Source organism: Schistocerca cancellata, chromosome 11 (assembly GCF_023864275.1).
Source record: "Schistocerca cancellata isolate TAMUIC-IGC-003103 chromosome 11, iqSchCanc2.1, whole genome shotgun sequence".
NCBI classification, from domain to species: domain Eukaryota; kingdom Metazoa; phylum Arthropoda; class Insecta; order Orthoptera; family Acrididae; genus Schistocerca; species Schistocerca cancellata.
In genome coordinates, this window is record NC_064636.1 from 40907464 (window position 1) to 40930560 (window position 23097).

Here is a 23097-nt window from a genome sequence, read left to right on the forward strand (position 1 = left end):
TCAAAATTTGATGTTCAACATGTGTATCAAGTAGTAGTGGCAACAGTGTATAACAGTCAATAATAGTTAGTCATCGTCATAGTCATCATGTCAAGACCAATGTTTGCCAAGCCAAATCAAAATGTACAGTTGCTGAACAACTGTCAGTGTGCCAAGATATGCAAATACTTCCTCACTCCAAAAAAAAAGTATGTACTGCTTATTGATTTAACGAAGTGTGTGTGTAGACAATCTTCCTTCTACTTGAGTGTTCTAGTCTGCCATCTTCATCCACCTTGTTCCATATAAACAAACAAAAAAAATATGCTCCTCACTTACTTTACCTCTTATCCACCAAAACTCCAATAATCATCAGCATCACATAATCTTAATACTTCAATAATACCTCTTCAATACGTCAATACATATAAAACTTATCACCAATATCATTTCACTTCCATAACAACTCTTTCCTCTAGTCAGTCTCCTCGAACAAGTACAGATAAAATCCTAGTGCAAACTTCAATTCACCATCCCATACAATCTGAAGACACAATGTCCACACACAACCTCTGTGTAATCCACCTGACCCAAATCTTCTACTCATTATGAATTACAAAATACATTTTGGTTACCTTGTCCATCATTAAATAAAAGAAACGCATACATGACCTCTAACAGTCTTTAGTTTGAATAGCTTTCAGTAAGTAAGTACGAGTACGGAGTGTGAATAATCGTAATATTTCACAGTGTGTACACCACTTCAAGAACCATAGCAAAACAGAAGCAAACATGTGGACTATTTCTTGTGTCAAGTGTCACTTGCTATTTCAATTGCTCACGAAGAATGCAGTGTAATAACTATCAATGGTCTAAACCTAGTGTTGGTATTTCATGTCGTTAGCTTCCTTCCTATTAGCATAAATTTATACAGCTTCCATAAAACCTCCAGCTCATGTGACTTCAATGAAGTTTCTTGTACCAATGCCGTTCGTAGAATTATAGCAGTTCATTTTCTTATCTTAAAATATAAAGCACTGAGCGTAAGCAAAACACGCAATAGCGAGTAAATATACCAGTAGAGAACAGAATGTCAACAAATGGATGTAGCACAATCCCTACAACGAGGTTCTGCCAAGCAAACAATCTATAATTAATACCATAGTGTGACCTAAACTCCATGTTCGTACACAGTATATCAGCATTTCTATATACCAAATTAAAGAGTAGTTATGACAACAAAACAAAAATGTGTAAATATGCAATCCATACGCAAAGCAGTAAATACATATCTTACATAGTAAACAGGTCATTAGCATCATATCAGCATAAGCAAATAAATGTTCATATGTAATCTTAATAAGTAAACATGAAGGCGCAAGCAGATAAATCACAAAGTATAACTTACATACATAACCATATCAGCACAACTAATCAGGTGACAAGTATAATTTAAAAAAATAAACACAGCAGGCACATAATAAAAAAAATGTGACATCAGTGAAAAAGCAGAGCAGCGAAGCGATGCATAATATACATAAGTAACAACCCTGTTCATTAACCAATCATTGTCAAAATTAGTTAACACAAAGTATAAATCACGTAATCGCGAGCAGCAAATTACGTCTAAAGTACCTACCTAAGTGGAAATATGTTACCTGAAAAATAAACTCAATTAATAGTTACCTTTTTAGTTTATTAGTTTCTTCTTCGAAATTACATTCTTCCTGAAATTTTCTCGATAGCAAGTCCTCGTAACGTCGGACACACACAGAATTTACCTGAAGTTCTGAAATATTTTATACAACTGTATCCTGAAAAAACTGAACGTTAATAACATAATTTGTCAAGCCACTATAGCTTATACTGAATTTATTAGCAGAAATTAGACTGTGTATTTGTTTACGGCTGTCAGTGCATTCGCACTGAGAGCTCGATCAGCTGTAGGTACGCGTGACGTAGGAAGTAATTGTTTGCGGTCAACGACTGCCTTGTGCGGCGCGCAGACTTGACTGTTGCTTTGAGTATGTGCCGCCGCCGGAACACGGCGCGGTATCCTTATATTCTCTGCGTGTTTATACATGTAACTGTTAGTTTCTCAAAAGTATGTCATTCCACAAAAATTTTAACGTTCGATATATGATGTATTCCCTTAGAGCGCCGAGATTTAAGAGTTTCTGCTTCGACAGTGTTATCATGAATAATTCTGCGAACTCTATATGGACTGTTATAAAGCAGAAAAAATTTGCGACAGAAGCCTTTTCCTTTGTGAGACAAACGATGCGACTTAATTAACACCTTTTGACCAACTGACAAGGTTTTTAAACGACCAGGACGTTTAGCTGATTTCTCTCTTCTAGCAGCCGCAGATGCAATATTTTGTAGAGCCAGGTTGACAACTTCAGAATGCCGCAGTTTCCGTGTAGGTGGAAAAGGAACTATTTCAGAAATGCGATTTGTCGGTGCTTTATTTTTTAATATCAATATAGGCGGTGAAGAAGTTGAATCATTAGGGAGTTCATTCAAAATGTTTTGAAACATATGAAGATACTGATCCCACGTTCTGTGATTCTGATGACAATAAAGTCGACACAATTTATTGATTTCCTTCATCCATCTCTCTGAAGCGTTAGATTGAGGGTGAAAACGTGAATTGAAAATTGGTTTAATCCTACGACGCCGTAGAGTACGAAGCCAAATTTTAGAGCGAAACTGTGGTCCATTATCTGATATAACTTTATCAACATGACCCATTTCTTTAAGAAAATGTTTGATGAAAGCCTTAGATACTGAACGAGCTGTTGCTTTGCGTAAAGGTGTAAAACACACATATTTTGATGTGAGTTCCACTGCTACCAAAACGTACGCAAAACCATTAGTAGAACGAACCACTGGACCGAACAAATCGACTGCAGCCATCTCCTTTAATTTCGCTGGAATGATAGGAAACAAGGGTGCTCTGTGAGAAACAGTTGGCGGCTTAGCCTTTTGACATAATTTGCATTTGGCAAGAACAAATCGAATACGTTTTTCCATATTACTGAAGTAGCAATTTTCTCGTAATTTATGAAAGCATTTTCTGGGACCAAAGAGTGCATAACCGAAATGTGTATACCAAATCAGCTTATTAACCCACTCATCAGGAATGCAAACTAACCAAACAGAGTTGTCGACCGATTTTCGTTTAAAAAGAATATCATTGCGAACTAAATAATACTGTCTAATCGCTCCGCTTTCCTTTCTCCTCCACTTCTCCTTAATGTCCTTCCAGATTGGATCCTTGTTTTGCTCCTTAGCGATGTCCTGGAGCGAAGACGAAATAAAATTTTCAAACGCAACACCTTGCATATACATCAAACAATAATTGTTTTCTTTGCATTCCTCCTCAGCACTTTGTTTCAAACCCATAGGTGCTCGTGATACAGCATCAGCAAAAATATTTGAAGAACCCTGTATGTAAACAATACTACAGTCAAATTCCTGTAGATACAGCGCCAATCGTGACAATCTTCCATGTGTTAATTTTGTTGACATAAGAAATTCCTTTGTGCTCATACGGCAAAGACTACCAAATCCACTGGTTAGTCCCTCAGCCGTTAGGGGTAAAACCCAATGGGACCCGGGGCAAGTAAGGCTAGCAACCTGCTTCCCTGGTACTTTAAATATGATGCTGGCAACAATCAGAGCAAAATGCCTCGGACCTTTGGAGGTGACGGAGTCCCACCTCTAACTGACAAACCAAGGACTCCTAAGATATGACTTGGCAAACAAATGGTAATGAGATGGGGAGCTATTAATATCAATAAGGGCTACTCTGGGAAGAAGGTAGAGCTGGCAGAGGCTGCAAGTAAGATGGGGCTGGACGTTTTAGCTGTTAGTGACATTCGGGTAAGGGGTGAGAAAGAAGAGGAAGTGGGAGAATACAAGGTCTACCTGTCAGGAGTCAAAGCAGGAATAGCACAATGGGGTGTAGGGCTTTACATCAGGAAAGAAATGGAACCCAGCAAAGTTGCAATAAGGTATGTAAACGAACGACCGATGTGGATAGATTTGACAGGGACTAACAAGACAATTAGGATTGTGTCAGTATATTCGCATTGTGAAGGGACAGATCAAGATAAGATGGACAGTTTTTATGAGGCACTCAGTGATGTAGTTGTTAGAGTAAAGGACAAGGACAGTGTTCTGCTCATGGGTGATTTTAACGCCAGGATTCGAAATCGAACAGAAGGGTATGAAAAGGTTGTGGGTAAATTTGGAGAGGATATGGAGGCCAACAGGAATGGGAAACAACTCTTGGATTTCTGTGCCAGTATGGGCTTAGTAATCACAAACTCATTTTTTAAACATAAGAACATTCACTGGTATACTTGGGAAGGCAGGGGAACCAGATCTGTCATTGACTATATAATAATAGATCAGGAATTCAGGAAGGCTGTGAGGGACACACGTGTATTCAGGGGATTCTTTGCTGACACTGATCATTATTTAATCTGCAGTGAAATTGGGATTGTGAGGTCGAAAGTGCAGGAGGTCAGGTCCATATGTAGGAGGATAAGAGTGGAGAAACTTCAGGATAAGGAAATCAGGCACAAGTACATAACAGCGATCTCAGAAAGGTACCAGTTAATTGAATGTAGTCAATTACAGTCATTGGAAAAGGGATGGACAAGGTACAGGGACACAGTACTAGAAGTGGCTAAAGAATGTCTTGGAACAGTAGTGTGTAAAGGTAGGATGAAGCAAACAGCTTGGTGTAATGACACAATCAAGGCAGCCTGTAAAAGGAAAAAGAAGGCATATCAAAAATGGCTACATACTAGAACTCAGGTAGACAGAGAAAGTTATGTTGAAGAAAGAAACAAAGCCAAACAGATAATTGCAGCATCCAAGAAGAAATCTTGGGAAGACAGGTTGGAGACTTTGGGTCAAGCTGCTGGAAAACCATTCTGGAGTGCAATTAGCAGTCTTCGAAAGGTAGGTAAGAAGGAAATGACAAGTATTTTGGACAGGCCAGGAAAACTGCTGGTGTATCCTGTGGATTCCTTGGGCAGATGGAGAGAATATTTTGAAGAGTTGCTCAATGTAGGTCAAAATACGATCAGTAATGTTTCAGATTTCGATGTACAATGGGATAGGAATGATGATGGAAATAGGATCACATTTGAGGAAGTGGAGAAAATGGTCAATAGATTGCAGTGCAATAAAGCAGGTGGAGTGGATGAAATTAAGGCGGAACTCATCAAATACAGTGGAATTTCAGGTCTTAAATGGCTACACAGGATAATTGAAATAGCCTGGGAGTCGGGACAGGTTCCATCAGACAGCAGTAATCACACCAATCATGGAAACGGAAAAGATTGTAACAACTACAGAGGTATCTCTTTAATCAGCGTTGTGGGTAAAATCTTCTCAGGTATTGTTGAAAGGAAAGTGCGGGTATTAGGACCAATTGGATGAAAATCAGTGTAGGTTTAGGCCTCTTAGAGGTTTTCAGGACCAGATCTTTAGCTTACGGCAAATAATGGAGAAGTGTTGTGAGTGGAACAGGGAATTGTATCTATGCTTTATAGATCTAGAAAAGGCATATGACCGGGTTCCTAGGAGGAAGTTATTGTCTGTTCTACGAGATTACGGAATAGGAGACAAACTTTTGCAAGCAATTGAAGGTCTTTACATGGATAGTCAGGGGGCAGTTAGAGTTGACAGTAAATTGAGTTCATGGTTCAGAGTAGTTTCAGAGGTAAGACAAGGTTGCAACCTGTCTCCACTGTTGTTCATATTATTTATGGATCATATGTTGAAAACAATAGACTGGCTGGGTGAGATTAAGATATGTGAACACAAAATAAGCAGTCTAGAATATGCGGATGACTTAGTTGTGATGGCAGATTCGATTGAAAGTTTGCAAAGTAATATTTCAGAGCTAGATCAGAAATGTAAGGACTATGGTATGAAGATTAGCATCTCCAAAACGAAAGTAATGTCAGTGGGAAAGAGATATAAACGTATTGAGTGCCAAATAGGAGGAACAAAGTTGGAACAGGTGGACGGTTTCAAGTACTTAGGATGCATATTCTCACAGGATGGCAACGTAGTGAAAGAACTGGAAGCGAGGTGTAGCAAAGCTAATGCAGTGAGCGCTCAGCTACGATCTACTCTCTTCTGCAAGAAGGAAGTCAGTACCGAGACTAAGTTATCTGTGCACCGTTCGATCTTTTGACCAACTTTGTTGTATGGGAGCGAAAGCTGAGGGATTCAGGTTACCTTATCAACAAGGTTGAGGTTATGGATATGAAAGTAGCTAGGATGATTGCAGGTACTAGTAGATGGGAACAATGGCAGGAGGGTGTCCACAATGAGGAAATCAAAGAAAAACTGGGAATGAACTCTATAGATGTAGCAGTCAGGGCGAACAGGCTTAGATGTTGGGGTCATGTTACACGCATGGGAGAAGCAAGGTTACCCGAGAGACCCATGGGTTCGGCAGTAGAGGGTAGGAGGAGTCGGGGCAGACCAAAGAGAAGCTACCTGGATTCGTTTAAGAATGATTTTGAAGTAATAGGTTTAACATCAGAAGAGGCACCAATGTTAGCACTGAATAGGGGATCGTGGAGGAATTTTATAAGGGGTCTATGCTCCAGACTGAACGCTGAAAGGCATAATCAGTCTTAAATGATGATGATGATGATGAAGAAATTCCAGACCTCGATGATCGGTGTAAACCTTAGTATGTCTGCCATACAAAAATATGCGAAATTTTGTGAAAGCCCAAACAACAGCCAAGGCTTCAAGTTCCGTAATCGAATAATTCTTTTCTGATTTAGAGAGAACACGACTTCCAAATGCAATAGTTTTCTGAACTACAACGCCGTTTTCTTCTATCTCTTGAAATAAATATGCACCTAGTCCTTCGTATGATGAATCCGTCGCCAAACAAAAATCTTTAGATAAATCCGGATGCGAAAGAAGTGGAGCAGCAACTAAAGCATCACGAAGTTGTTCAAATTCCGATTGAGCTTCCTCATTCCAACACCAATTAGAATTCTTTCCAGATAGTTCACATAAAAGAGGTGTGGCCAAATTGTGCAATCTAACAAAGCGTCTAAGAAAATTACAGACACCAAGGGAACTACGAACATTACGTTTTGTAGTAGGAACAGCATAATTACGAATAGCGTCTAGTTTCTCTGGGTCAGGAAGAATACCTTCTGTAGAAATAATATGACCAAGAAATTTCACCTGAGAACGACCAAATTCAGATTTTTCCAAATTCACTGTAATGCCAACTCTTGCAAAAATACGTAATAATGAATCCAAAATTTTGTTATGCTCATTCCAAGAACGTTTAGCAATAAGAATATCGTCAACATATGAAGTAATATTGTCACGAAGATAAACAGGTAAAATTTAGTTTAAACTATGAATGAATGCTGCTGAAGATACAGTAAGTCCAAATGGTAATTTCCGAAATCACTTTTGGGTAAAATAGTCATATCCGGTCACTCTTTACCGACTCCTTTTCCAGATGGATTGAGAGTTGAAGAGCTGTTTTGATGGATACAAAGAATAGTAAAAGAGTAGCCAGCAGCGCAGAAAACTAAAAGGAAATAGCACCACTACAGCTCTGGGCCCTGTGCACGCTACGGCACATATTAACTTAGTGTAGTGAATCCCCTGAGGACATAAATAGCCACACATAAATTCCAGTTTGTGACTTAGTGGCCAATTTGGTGGAAGTGCGTACATAAATTGAACCAACCATGAACATGGATGTATGTCATTCTTAGAATTGCGAAGGATCTTAAATTTGCGAACAGTTAAAAAGTGTTTATAGTCAAAGTTTTCGCCTCGTGGCGACGAAGACCTACCACGTCTTTCCCAGTCCGAATGTCGATTATTGTCAAGTTCGCGCGCCTGGCGCTCTCTTGTTGCATCTCGTAAATGAAATAAATTATTTTCTTCAAAACCCGCTGCTATCGGTGATTCCAAATTTCTTCTACTGTATTTTCCTACGATTTCGCTTTTAATTTGTTTAACTTGCTTTCGCAACGACTCAAATTCCCTTTTAACTCGTTCATTAAATTTTCCCCGATTTTCAACATGTTTATTTATATTCTGGTACTCTTCTGTTTCTGAAAATGGCAATGGACCTGTATCATCTAAATCTCTGTCCCCATTTAAACTAAAACTTGTCAATTTATCTGAAATGTCCTCAACTCTTTCCGATAAGTCACCTATTTGTTCTTTCTGTTTATTTACATCTTCCGTAAGTGTCGCGACTCGGGCTTCAGTATTGACACATTTAGTAGTTAACTGTTCATATTGTTGTGTTGGGTTATTTATTCTTTCATCTGGTACGGATTCCTCAATTCTTTAAAATATTTCTTCCTTATCGTGTGCACATTGTAAATTTAACTCTGAAAATTTTTGTACTATCATGCGATCTCTTTCTTCCTGTTCTCTATCCTGTTCCTTTTGTCTAATTTTTATTGAAATTAATCTATTATTGTGAGAATTCAAAATCGGTTGTACTTCTTCTCTAATTTCTTTCTTTAATTCATATTTCATGTTTTTGAAACATGTCCTTATTCGTGAGTCTAACCGTGTTTCCATTGTTCCCACATCAGTTTTAATTGTTCCTATTTGTCAGTCTAACCGTGTTGCCAATGTTCCCATCTGTGATCCCAAATTTAATATAGCACCCATCAACTGCTCCATATTAACTGGTTCAAAATTCTTTTCGCCCCTAACATTTCCCGTAAAAGTAACTTCCTTCGTCATAGCTGTAAAGCTATCTGTGTTCGATACTATACCAGAATCTTCTATCGTTAATCTCATATTCTGAAAATTTTCCGATTGTGAAAAATTTTGAACTGGTTCCGGACTATTTTCCGGCTTATTAAATTATTTTCTACTTCATTATTCATCATACAGTTCTCCTGTGGTGGCGAGTTCGCCATGTTAACAATTTCGTCATTCTGACTATCCATCATATTTGCCTTATTCATCGATAGCGTAATCATTTACAACCATACAAAACTCGTCACTATACGAAAATTACACACAATATAACACTTTATCACCAACAATACCATTCACACGAAATGCTTCCCGACAAACACGATTAACGAACAATTGAAATCTTCTTAATGGCACAAAATTGTCAAACCCGTATATGAGACAACAAAAATTAAATTCTGCAAAAAATACCATTAGAAGAATGACAAGACAACTACAAATGTTCAATTACCAAATCTACACATGCAATATAGACTACAATTACTAAACTACAAATTACTACAACAATACTACTGTCTGCTACTTTTACTGTCAAAAGAATTCCAAGGGACGATCCAAAGCAGCGGTCGCCACGTGAATGGGGGCTTACATATAAAATGAAAATATAATAATTTTAGTAGCTGTGTATCTGGTTACAAAGTCTCGTAACCGGTTGGCCCTGAGTAGTATTAGTACGCAATCTGACTGCATAAAATAACAATAAGGAATGAAAGTAAATTTCCGTTAACACGAATGATTAATTAAGTTCCCAGCAACTATAAAATCTACGAAACAATAAAGCACAAGTGTAACTGTTGTGTGTGTGGTAGTGTGACTCAACGTACATGTATCTGGCACGGTTCTTCGTCAATACGACAAGAAATTTTAGACACCATTTACAACGAAGTAATTAAAAAACCAGAAATACTATAATTGCACATAGAAACCAGAATTACAAGTCTAATACAGGAACACGAGCCAGATGCTTTGTTGACTGAACCTGTGACCAAGAGGCATTGTTATTTAGGAAATTTGGAATAAAAAAATTTTTTGTTACCTCCATATACGAGGGCGGTTCAGAAAGTAACCCCCGATCGGTCACAGTGCGGGTTGTGGGGGGAGTAGCGACGCCATCTGTGCGTTCACGCACTCAACAGGTCAGTCGGCATCAAGCCGTGGTCGAGTGAACGTCGTACCTGCGCTAGTTTAGTTTTTGTGGCAGTTTGAAATGTGTGCTGCAATAGAAAACCCCGCCAAATGTGAAGTGCGTGCTGTCATAAGGTTTTTTTACAGCCAAAGGATATTCTGCAGCAGCTATTCATCGTGAGCTTTGTGCCGTGTACGGACCGAGAGTTATGAGTGAAGGAGTTGTCCGTGAATGGGTACGTTTATTTAAAAGTGGACGAGAAAACGTTCGTGATGAAGAGAGGAGTGGTAGACCATCATTGGTGACTGACGAACTCGTTCAGACAGTTGATGCAAAAGTTCGTGAAAATCGACGTTTCTCAATGTCGGAGTTGTCTACTGGTTTTCCACAGATTTCTAAGACTCTCTTGTACGAGATAGTGACAGCAAGATTGGGTTACCGTAAGTTCTGTGCACGATGGGTGCCCAAAATTCTTACCGACCACCACAAAACTCAAAGAATGACCTCTGCATTAGACTTTCTGTCACGTTATGAGGACGAAGGAGAACCATTGTTAAACAGAATCGTGACCGGTGACGAAACCTGGATTAAGTACGTGAACCCTGAGACAAAAGAACAATCGAAGATGTGGGCACATTCAAATTCGCCTACCAAACCGAGAAAAGCCTCGCAAGATTTTTCTGCCAGAAAACTGATGGCAACGGTGTTTTGGGATGCCAAAGGGGTGTTGTTGGTTGAATTCATGGAACGTGGTACGACCATTAATCAAGACGTGTACTGTGAAACAATAAAAAAGTTACGACGGGCTATACAGAACAAACGCCGTGGTATGCTGACTTCCGGTATCGTTTTTTTGCACGATAACGCCCGTCCTCACTCTGCTCGCAGAACAACGGCCCTTCTTGAGGCCTTCAAGTGGGACGTTATCAACCATCCACCTTACAGCCCAGACCTGGCGCCAAGTGATTATCACCTCTTCATGCATTTGAAGAAATGGCTCGGGTCACAGCCGTTTGATGACGACGAAGAGCTCAAAGATGCGGTCACAGGCTGGCTCCAGGCACAAGCGGGTGATTTTTATGCAGAAGGAATTTCAAAGCTTGTGAAGAGATACGATAAGTGCCTCAATCGCTATGGAGACTATGTAGAAAAATAGTGCAAAGATGTAGTTGTAAGATGTATATATTAAAATATTTTTATTTAACTTGGTGTATTTTTTTAAATCAACCGGAGGTTACTTTCTGAACGGCCCTCGTATATTAAAGAAAAATACACTGTGATCATTGCGACATCTTCCATATATACATTACACCAACCGAACAACATCTACTCTCTCGCCAACAGAACAACAACTGCACACGACGTGCTCTCAACTAGTACAGCTCTCGACATCCTCTCAACAAGCACTGCCCACGGCAACCTCTGAACCACAACTGCCCTCGACAGTCTCTGAACAACTACTGCGCCAGTGGAGGCGGCAGAATAATACTCTTTGGCGCAATCTCTGGCGCTGTGACTCAGTGTAGCCACCTTTCACCAGTGTAAACACAACCTGTGTGACCCGTGACAACTAGTGGTTAGGCGTCGCTGGGCTCAGCACTGAGTTTCATGGTAAGTTGCTTTTCAGTGCTGCTATCATCGGTGTGGAGTCCTCTGACGTTGTCGGTCACGAGAAAGCGAAGTAGTGAACCGAAATTCTCGAATGCATGTCGGATGGATATTGAACAGTACTTTCCACATTATCATCCTAGATTGAAACATTCATGAAAGCCGAAATTTTACTCGAATTCCGTGGTAAGATTTTATTTCTGTGACGTGACAACACCCTTTGACCAAGGATGGAATAATCTGAGAACAGCACTCAATCCGTTGTACCATTGGTACAATTTCGGATAAGTACACCCTATGGTGTGTGAAGAGACTCGTTTTGACTACGACCAGCCTTTGTAATCACGAAGGTCGTAGCAAGGAGAACATAAGGGCTGAGCTGCGCTGGAAATGAGAGCTCTCTTCGCCAAAAGAAGTCTGGCAGTATTGAGCAGAGGCCTAAATTCACGGAACACATTTCTGAGTGTTTTCGTCTGGAGCGTGCAGGTGTATGGATGTGAATCATGCACTTTCGCACAACCAAAACAGAAGAGCAGCGAAGCGTTTGAGATGAGTTTTTTCTCTGGATGCCGAAAATCGAGCGTGCTGGTAAGGTATGAAATTAAGATGGGAGGTTGTCCATCGAATCAACGAGGTACAAGATACCGTCATAGACCTAACCAACAGCGAGAAGAGGTGGGACAGTGGGACACATGTTAACAGACAGGCAGTAGCTCCAGTGGCGTGATAATCTCTCCTGCGTTATCTTTTACACGTGGCTTATGTCTACTGTCACGGAAATATTGTCGTCTTGCTTTGAAAAATCACCAGTTACAACTTGCTGGCAAAAATCGTCGTTATGGTAGGAAGAATCAAATGTTCAAATGTGTGTGAAGTCTTATGGGACTTAACTGCTAAGATCATCAGTCCCTAAGCTTACACACTACGTAACCTAAATTATAAGGACAACTACACACACCCATGCCCGAGGGAGGACTCGAACCTCCGCCGGGACCAGCCGCACAGTCCTTGACTGCAGTGCCTGAGACCGCTCAGCTAATCCCGCGCGGCTAGGAAGAATCCTTATCTTGCGACTTTACTGGCTATGAACGTTATGCCACGCTTTCGGTCAACGTGCGGGGCTACGCAAATTAAGTTCTGCTACCAGCTGTCCCATCGGATGTCTACACCCCATGACACTGTTGCACGATAATACATGGTGCCGTATATAAAAGCAGTAACCTGTAAGTATAAACGAAATGCAGTGAAATTAAAGAAACGAGCTGAAATGGAGTTACCATTTATTTACAGTGAAAAATGCAGTGAAAAATACATTTACAGAAGATGTTGCAACTGACTGCCTGCAACATCAATACCCAGCGGTGAGCGCCTAAGCGTTTTCAGACGCACCCTGTGTAAAGTTCGGATATCGATGGCGGCAACTGCATGAATGATGTTGTCTTTCAGTTTCTCTATTGGTGTGGAGTTGTTTCACAGACCTCACTCTTCAATCACAGGAAAAAAAAAACACATGTTGTTAGATGCGACGAATCGGGTGTCCATAAATGTTTGTTGACAGTTCGTTCCTCAGTGAAGACTTCGTGGACCCGTTTCAGGGATACCTTAGACGTGTGGCATGTTGCCCCATCTTGCTGGAAGGAGCCAAGTGAGTTGTAGATAGTTGAAAGGTCTCTGTTGGATTCCTTCCATGTTTAATTTCTTAAATCTATTGTCATTTACGGCATAAATTCCTCTTCTAAATTTACTGTGGCGTTTCTGACTATCTGGGAGGAGACTGAGTAGTGGAACGTGTTACTTTTACACATAAACAAGAACGATCTGTCACACTACTACACTTTAAAACACAGTTTATATGTAATTCATGTCACACAGTCTCATACGGAACCTACATCCGCTTTCTTTTATACACTGTGTATGATAAGATACTATCATCCCCCTTCCCTTCTGTGTGAGAGGATGAATGAGCAAATGTATTTGTAGTTGCATGCTTGAGGGTAGCAGACAAGCCTGTCTGCTAGAGAACAGTAGGACCAACGTCGGAACAGGTAGCTACGCTTTCTAAAAGCAAAGAGGTTTCTATCCTTAGTATGGTCCTGTCCGTCCGTTGTCATGTTGGTATAGGAAGCTGCCCCTCTGGTCACTTCCGTTTGTATTTGGGAAGCACGCTCGGTAGGAGCGCAGGTCAGTCAGTCCGGGGCGAGCGTCTGAAGTGGTAAGATCTCCGGCTAAGCGCGTGTCTGCTAAGTCCGCAGGACAATGGATTTCTTAAGTTCAGCCTAACTGAAAATTTAATTACCTTTATTTCAGGTTTAGCTCTAAAATATCTAATGTTATCTTAAATTGCAGCGCAGTGTAATTCTCGTGAAAAGTTCAGATTATTTTCTGGTAGTTGCTTTGTCACTACTTTGTGAGTAAAGTGGAACCACGTGTTGATCAGTAACTCTAACTAAGATCAATCTTAAATGCGAATGCTTGTGTGATTATAACTTCTCGTCTTGACAATATTTTTCAATATAGCAACTTTTCTTTATGTTCAACCCACGTGGGGTGTACTTTGCGAGACCAGTACCACGTGCTTATATAACTGTTTTACCCGTCAGGTTAACAGTAAGACGTTAGTAACCAGTTCGAGGTTTTTCTTTTGTAAATTGCTTTTCGATCTAATTTATTTTAATTATCAAAATTATTGTGGAGTTACACGCTTTGTGTAAACCAAGTTGACCACGTGAAGCATGTGGTGTAATCATCAAAGTAGCCCTCAGCTATTCTTTTCGGAAAGATTTCACTGAGAGTTAGTATGAATTTAGTATACCAGTGTGTAATAATTACATGACGGACAGGATTGTGCTACGAACGTAATTTCTTTGGGTGAAAATTTGAATCTGTTGGTAGTGGTTAACTTTATCTTGCATACGTTTCAACATTCTTTGTGTGTTGTTTTATGAATGCAGTGTTGTATGCAGTCTCCCAATCTTGGCTCCATAATTGATGTGTTCCGTAAGATAGCAATCTCACATTATCACATTTTCACAATCCTAAATAAGGCACCAGTTTAGTTAGGAATCAATTTTAATATGCTGAAATTTCAATGATCAATCTTAAAATAAATATCCAAATATAAACTGATTTATTTCTTTTTATTTAAATTCTCTCTTTTATATATACACTCCTGGAAATTGAAATAAGAACACCGTGAATTCATTGTCCCAGGAAGGGGAAACTTTAGTGACACATTCCTGGGGTCAGGTACATCACATGATCACACTGACAGAACCACAGGCACATAGACACAGGCAACAGAGCATGCACAATGTCGGCACTAGTACAGTGTATATCCACCTTTCGCAGACATGCAGGCTGCTATTCTCCCATGGAGACGATCGTAGAGATGCTGGATGTAGTCCTGTGGAACGGCTTGCCATGCCATTTCCACCTGGCGCCTCAGTTGGACCAGCGTTCGTGCTGGACGTGCAGACCGCGTGAGACGACGCTTCATCCAGTCCCAAACATGCTCAATGGGGGACAGATCCGGAGATCTTGCTGGCCAGGGTAGTTGACTTACACCTTCTAGAGCACGTTGGGTGGCACGGGATACATGCGGACGTGCATTGTCCTGTTGGAACAGCAAGTTCCCTTGCCGGTCTAGGAATGGTAGAACGATGGGTTCGATGACGGTTTGGATGTACCGTGCACTATTCAGTGTCCCCTCGACGATCACCAGTGGTGTACGGCCAGTGTAGGAGATCGCTCCCCACACCATGATGCCGGGTGTTGGCCCTGTGTGCCTCGGTCGTATGCAGTCCTGATTGTGGCGCTCACCTGCACGGCGCCAAACACGCATACGACCATCATTGGCACCAAGGCAGAAGCGACTCTCATCGCTGAAGACGACACGTCTCCATTCGTCCCTCCATTCACGCCTGTCGCGACTCCACTGGAGGCGGGCTGCACGATGTTGGGGCGTGAGCGGAAGACGGCCTAACGGTGTGCGGGACCGTAGCCCAGCTTCATGGAGACAGTTGCGAATGGTCCTCGCCGATACCCCAGGAGCAACAGTGTCCCTAATTTGCTGGGAAGTGGCGGTGCGGTCCCCTACGGCACTGCGTAGGATCCTACGGTCTTGGCGTGCATCCGTGCGTCGCTGCGGTCCGGTCCCAGGTCGACGGGCACGTGCACCTTCCGCCGACCACTGGCGACAACATCGATGTACTGTGGAGACCTCACGCCCCACGTGTTGAGCAATTCGGCGGTACGTCCACCCGGCCTCCCGCATGCCCACTATACGCCCTCGCTCAAAGTCCGTCAACTGCACATACGGTTCACGTCCACGCTGTCGCGGCATGCTACCAGTGTTAAAGACTGCGATGGAGCTCCGTATGCCACGGCAAACTGGCTGACACTGACGGCGGCGGTGCACAAATGCTGCGCAGCTAGCGCCATTCGACGGCCAACACAGCGGTTCCTGGTGTGTCCGCTGTGCCGTGCATGTGATCATTGCTTGTACAGCCCTCTCGCAGTGTCCGGAGCAAGTATGGTGGGTCTGACACACCGGTGTCAATGTGTTCTTTTTTCCATTTCCAGGAGTGTATATCACCGGTTGTCGTATGACTATTAAAAGATTATAATTAATGTTCGTCTGGTTGGGAATTTGGTAAGCTAGACAGGATACCTGGTGAAACAGTTGCTTAGTAATGCAAGATTAACTTCCCCAGACAGCTCACAGCTTTTAAACCGCTTTTATTGTCTATCAGCACCGCTTTCGTAGAAAATTAAAGTAACAACGTCACATAGTGTCCAAAAATATCAGTCCAGCGATGCGCTTTCATGTTACACCGCAACAAACGCTGATTTTTTCATCACGCAATGGTTGGTGACACACAGTGTTAGGATTTTCTGTTGTCCACTACTTCGTATTCTGTGAATTCAGACGACTGCAAACGTGAAACTATGCTTCATCACTCATGATGTAATGGAAAGCATCTAATAAACTATCGCTGATGCTCTTCAAAAGCCACGTGCAGTAATCAACACGTTAAATGAAACAACAAGTTTACTGTTACCAGTCACCGTTTTATTTACTTCCACGACGCGTTTCGAAGATTTAAACCTCCATCATCGGGTGGATTTACATTAGTTAGTATTACATTTGTGTGTGTGTTGTGTTACGATTTTGAAGCAACTTGTGGCACTGCATCCAGTGGTCACAGGTTCCTTTTGCTGTCGTAACACATCACATGTATACTGCCACGGTAAAGCCTAACCTAAAAATGTTCGCATTTAATCTACACGTTTCTGACTGTCATCATCCCGTAACTGCTTCACAACCGTGACACGATATGACTTCACATTAAGACTTTTCAATATCCTCTGACAACTCGTCCTACTTACATACTCCTGTTGGGCCAATTTACGTTTGTACTGGTTTGGGCTCTGAATAATTCTTTGGCGAATATCTGCAGTAACTTCTGGTGTGAGAACTGAAAGAATTCTTCGTCGTTTTACATTTGCACAGATCTGTAGGTGCGCCACTTTGACTCTGAATTTCTCTTCCTGCTGGTACTCCTATATCCAAGTACCTGACCCGAAAATTTCGCGAGTTTCCGTAATCGAACCTATTTTCACAGACGCTTCCACATTTCCAATTCTTTCTTCTGTCGAGAAAGTCATTTTACAGGCCGTAAAGAGAAATATCGAACTTCACTGATGACATAAACTGAAATGCTGAATGTTGACAATCAGCTATTGGATAAAACTGTCCATTGTTGTAGTTGTTTACCCTGTTTCACAAGTCATAATATTGCATTAGCGTCCACACTCTACATCTACCTCTACATCATTACTCTGCAATTCACATTTAAGTGCTTGGCAGAGGGTTCATCGAACCACAATCATACTATCTCTCTACCATTCCACTCCCGAACAGCGCCCGGGAATAACGAACACCTAAACCTTTCTGTTCGAGCTCTGATTTCTCTTATTTTATTTTCATGATCATTCCTACCTATGTAGGTTGGGCTCAACAAAATATTTTCGCATTCCGAAGAGAAAGTTGGTGACTGAAATTTCGTAAATAGATCTCGCCGCGACGAAAAACGTCTTTGCTTTAACGACTTCCATCCCAACTCGCGTATCATATCTGCCACACTCTCTCCCCTATTACGTGATAATACAAAACGAGCTGCCCTTTTTTGCACCCTTTCGATGTCCTCCGTCAATCCCACCTGGTAAGGATCCCACACCGCGCAGCAATATTCTAACAGAGGACGAACGAGTGTAGTGTAAGCTGTCTCTTTAGTGGACTTGTTGCATCTTCCAAGTGTCCTGCCAATGAAACGCAACCTTTGGCTCGCCTTCCCCACAATATTATCTGTGTGGTCTTTCCAACTGAAGTTGTTCGTAATTTTAACACCCAGGGACTTAGTTGAATTGACAGCCTTGAGAATTGTACTATTTATCGAGTAATCGAATTTCCACGGATTTCTTTTGGAACTCGTGTGGATCACCTCACATTTTTCGTTATTTAGCGTCAACTGCCACTACGGGGGTTACTTCTTTTAACTACGCCACCCTGTATCTACCATGCCTATCCTCGCCCCCCCCCCCCCCCCCAAGCGTAGTTGGTCGGGGATTCCTGTTCTGGCGTCACATGGGGTGTGACACGGCAGCGTAGCGGACATTGTAGCTTCACAGCGTCCTCCAGATGCAACTGCTTTCGTGTGCTCTTAATTCTGTGGCCTGTGTTAGTCTTGCTACTTTTGTAGTGAATACTAAATTGCAAGAGAAATGGGCACGAGAAGGCATGGCAGTCCACACGAAACTTCGGACATTATGCATCGTTTCACGAAGTGTATTATTGAGCAGTGTACTTCGGACTCTCCGTGCATACGAGAGTTTGGAATAATGCTGGTGATGCAAGAATATGACGAGAACATTTCCTCCCTGAAGATAACACGTGCAGTTTAAAGAATACAGTGCTGGGTGTGCCTGTAAGAATACTGACACTAGACTTGGTACCTCCGGAGAAATACGAGGGTCACTCCAAAAGAAATGCACACTATTTTTTGTAAGAATACAGTTTTCATTCTTCATGTGTGAAAGTTTTGCAGTGTGTAGATACATCCTTCCCGCTTGTTTTCAAACTTAGTTCAACCTGCTCCCGTGAGTGGTGACGTCACAACATGTCTTCAAGATCGCTGCTACACTTGACGTTCGTCAGAAGCAACGTGCTGTCGTAGAATTCCTGTGCTGTGAAAACGAGACAGTGGGAAACATCCACAAGAGGTTGAAAAAGGTGTACGGAGATCGCAGTATAGTTAGTCGGTGGGCAAGCAGGTTACGTGATGAAAGCGGGCACGGCAGTATTGAGGATTGTCCTCGCAGCGGCAGGCCTCGTACTGCACACACTCCAGACAATGTGCACAGAGTTAACGAATTGGTGACTGCTGACAGACGCATCACAGTGAACGAACTGTCACGCTACGTTGGGATAGGGGAAGGAAGTGTTTGCAGAATACTGAAAGTGTTGGCGTTAAAAAAGGTCTGTGCCAAGTCGGTTCCCATGATGTAGACAGTGTCTCACAAAGGAACAAGAAAAATGGTATGCAGCGAACTTCTGGAACAGTACGAGAATGGTGGAGATGAATTTCTTGGAAGAATTGTGACAGGTGATGAAACATGGCTGCAGCATTTTTCACCAGAGACGAACAAGCAATCAATGGAGTAGCATCGCGCAAATTCACCCAAGAAAAAAAATTCAAAACCACACCTTCTGCTGGAAAAGTTATGACTACGGTGTTTTTCGATTCCGAAGGACTCTCGCTTGTAAATATCGTGCCAAGTGGAACCACCATAAATCCTGATACGTATGTGACGACACTGAAGAAACTTCAAGCTCGACTGAGTCGTGTTCGACCACATCGGCAAAAGCAGGATGTTTTGCTGTTGCACGACAATGCACGGCCACATGTCAGCCAAAAAACCGTGGGAGCGATCACAAAACTCAGATGAACAACACTGAAACACTCGCCTTACAGTCTTGACCTGGCTCCATGTGACTATCATCTCTTTGGGAAACTGAAAGACTCTCTTCATGGAACAAGGTTTGAAGATGATGACTCCCTTGTGCATGCTGCCAAACAGTGGCTCCAACAGGTTGGTCCAGAATTTTACAGTGCGGGTATACAGGCGCTGGTTCCGAGATGGCGTCAGGCAGTTGAGAGGGATGGAAATTATGTGGAGAAATGAAAATATTGTTCCTAAAGGATGTATCTACACACTGTAGGACTTTCGAACATGTACAATAAAAGATGGATTTAAAAAAAAAGGTAGTGTGCATTTCTTGTGGAGTGACCCTCGTGCTTAAATGGCATGGAGATAAAATTCTGAACTCTGTAGAGCATTCTAGCATATGATGAAGTGAGGATTGATTTCTTATCTTTATTATAGTTTATATATAAAATAATATCCCTCTTTTTGTCATTCCGTGCTTGTGCTTTATCAATATTAATTACAAAAATTACTGTAAGTATACCACTGGGAAGCTAACTCTCCATCTTTGCGTACATGTTGCTTCTGTGGCAGACTGAATATCGCATTTGCATAAAAAAAACTGCCTTAACAACTTTAAATTCGCTATGTCAGAAAAACAAAAAAAATTGGCCAGACAGTTATTATTGATCAATAGAAACAATAGAAATCGCCATCGTATAGGTTTATTTCTAGGCAACCAGTTTCGATGTTGCACTACCTCATCTTCAGGCCAAAACTGCTCCAATCCAGTAATCTTCGTGTTACAAATATAACAGTGCCTTTAACTGGTCTCGTAATAGCTATTACGGGCATACGTGCTCTCTGGACAACAGTCAGCAGTTTAGGCCTGAAGCTGAGGCAGTGTAACATCGAAACTGGTTGCCTAGAAATAAACCTACACAACGGCGATTGGTACTGTTTCTATTGAACATTGAACAGCCATAGTCCCATACTCCACCAGAAGATGGAGTTACATTCATTATTATTGATTCTGTTCTGGAACGAGACAGACAGACTGTGTCAAAAAGGACTTTACAACTTTGCAATGATGCAGATATTTATTGATGTAAGTTGTAGAATCGGTAAGCATGCCATTTTTTAGCAGATAACCTCAAGTTTGACATAAAACTGTCAAGTGACATTTTGCTTAGATGTGACTATCATTTGTGATGAAGCAAACATTGCACCAATAACCAGTGTCTTCCCAAAATTGTTGCAGTGAATTGTACGTATCTTGTGCAACGGTGGCGTAGATTCGATTTTTCAGGTCGGTTAAATTGTTTGGTAGGGGAAGAACACACACATGGTCTTTAATGGAACTGCACAGAAAGAAATCTAGTGTCGTCAAGTCTGGGTGGGGGGGGGGGGGGGGGGGGGGCAAGGTGGCCATGCGATTGGTCCTTCATGCGCAGTCCACTGTCCACTGACCTGGGAAGCGATTATCGAGCAGACCTCGAACTTCTGTAAGGAAATAAGGTGATCCACCATCTTGCTAGGCAATGGCCTTGTCGTAGTGGGAGTTAAGCGCTGTCGGGCGTGGCCGGCACTTGGATGGGTGACCTTCTAGGCCGCCATGCACTTTGCCATTTTTCGGGGTGCACAGACTCGTGGTGCCAATTGAGGAGCTACTCGACCCAATAGTAGCGGCTCTGGTCAAGAAAACCATCATAACGACCGGGAGAGTGGTTTTCTGACCACACGCCCTTTCTAGCCACATCCTCAACTGAGGATGACACGGCGGTCGGATGGTCCCGATGGGCCACATGTGGCCTGAAGACGGAATGCTACCATCTTGCTGGTAGTATACCATCCCATCTCGTTCATCATGGATCTCTGTAATTAAAAAGTTTTCAGTCTTATCCAGATACACTCTGCACCAGTGAAAGCAGCCATTTTAACTGAGCACAACGCTGGAGCTCCTGGTGGCGGAATGTGGTACTGATGTACTGTGTGAATCAAAACTCAGGTCGTTTGCTACAAAACGATATATATAGCGATTCTGTAAGTTATCTCGATCAATTTTATATCATTCCAAAACTATGAAGACCTTTTCGACTGTCTCTGTATTAGTTAGAGATAAAAAGTGAACGAACTCGTGAAACAATTAACCACAATGAAAACGAGAGATACGATCCGCGGATAAGAAGAAAGTCGAGACTAAGGTCCACGTCACGTCTAACATGAGTGCATCTATTTATTATTACACTAAATACAGAGCGAAATGAGCACCTGCAAGAAATGTCTTCGTCCAGTGCAGAAGATATTGCCGAGGTCCTCCTATTGAGAAAGGGCTCTTCGGCCTATAGCATGCGATTATTTACGAAGAAGTGTTCTTTGCCCTATCATAAAACGCTTAGAAAAAACGACTGATTAATTTCAGTGCACTAAGGCGATTTCAAAAGAGGTTGTAAACCTAACTGCAGCTGAAGCAGAATTAATGTTCGAAGTAAAAACATTATCCGTCTTTTAATACTCAAGGAAAATGCAGATCCCATTCCTCTGTCTTAATCCTGTACTTAGACACGGCAGAAGGCAACCTCTTCTCTGTATATCCAATCAAATGTTCAAATTTGTGTGAATTGTTAAGGGACGCAACTGCTAAGGTCATCGGTACCTAGACTTAGATACTACTTAAACTAACTTAAGGTAACGCTAAGCACAACACATACACGCATGCCCGAGGGAGGACTAGAACCTCAGGTGGGAGGTACATCCATTCAAGTTTCATCTCCGGTACAGGTGACCAACTGGAAACTTCCTCTTGAATCAGCTACACATTAAATTATGCTCCAATCCATCTCATAATGATGTCGAAGAATTTTTTTTTCAACATATTGAGTTCAAAAACGTTTTTTGTGTTAGTCACAGCTATTCCTGGGGGCTGCTATCACAGTACGACGCATGTGAAACAATAATTTTTGTTCTACACAAAAATTTTCGTGTCCATATATCGAGTATAAATAGCTGAGATGCGTCCAGAAATACCCGCCTTTTCATAGATCGGCAGTTTCCCTGATACTTATCCCGATTCAGAAATCACGCGACGTGTAGTATTGAGTATCCTTCGCAAATATTGCGTCAGGAAACACATTTTAAGCTCGTCAACCTTATGTCATGTTTACGCTCTGCTGCTGGCCCATCGAATGGGTGGTAACTGATAAACGATATCTGCTCGTGTACACTACCTTTTTGGGGAACAGGCTTCCAGAGTCCTGGAGAAACACTTTCGGATGGACAGTCCTCTGAAAGTCAAAACCACTGAATTGACGTCTTATTCATTCTTCATCAGTTGCGGCAACATACCACTGTCGCGAAACCTTCCTTTCTCTATTTATGCCAGTGTTAGTTGACAAGTCGTTACTTCTGGCGTCAACGTCGCTATTAAAGCTGGTTTTGCTCTCGATAGTACGAAATAGGTGCATGTAGGTCTGATTCAAGTGCATGAGGTTTTTTCGTGTGCATCACCTTCAAAACTGTGGCTCTGAGTACAGAACACACTTACACGCGACTCTCTTATTTGATTGGCCGCGACATATTCCCTTATTGCTTACCGA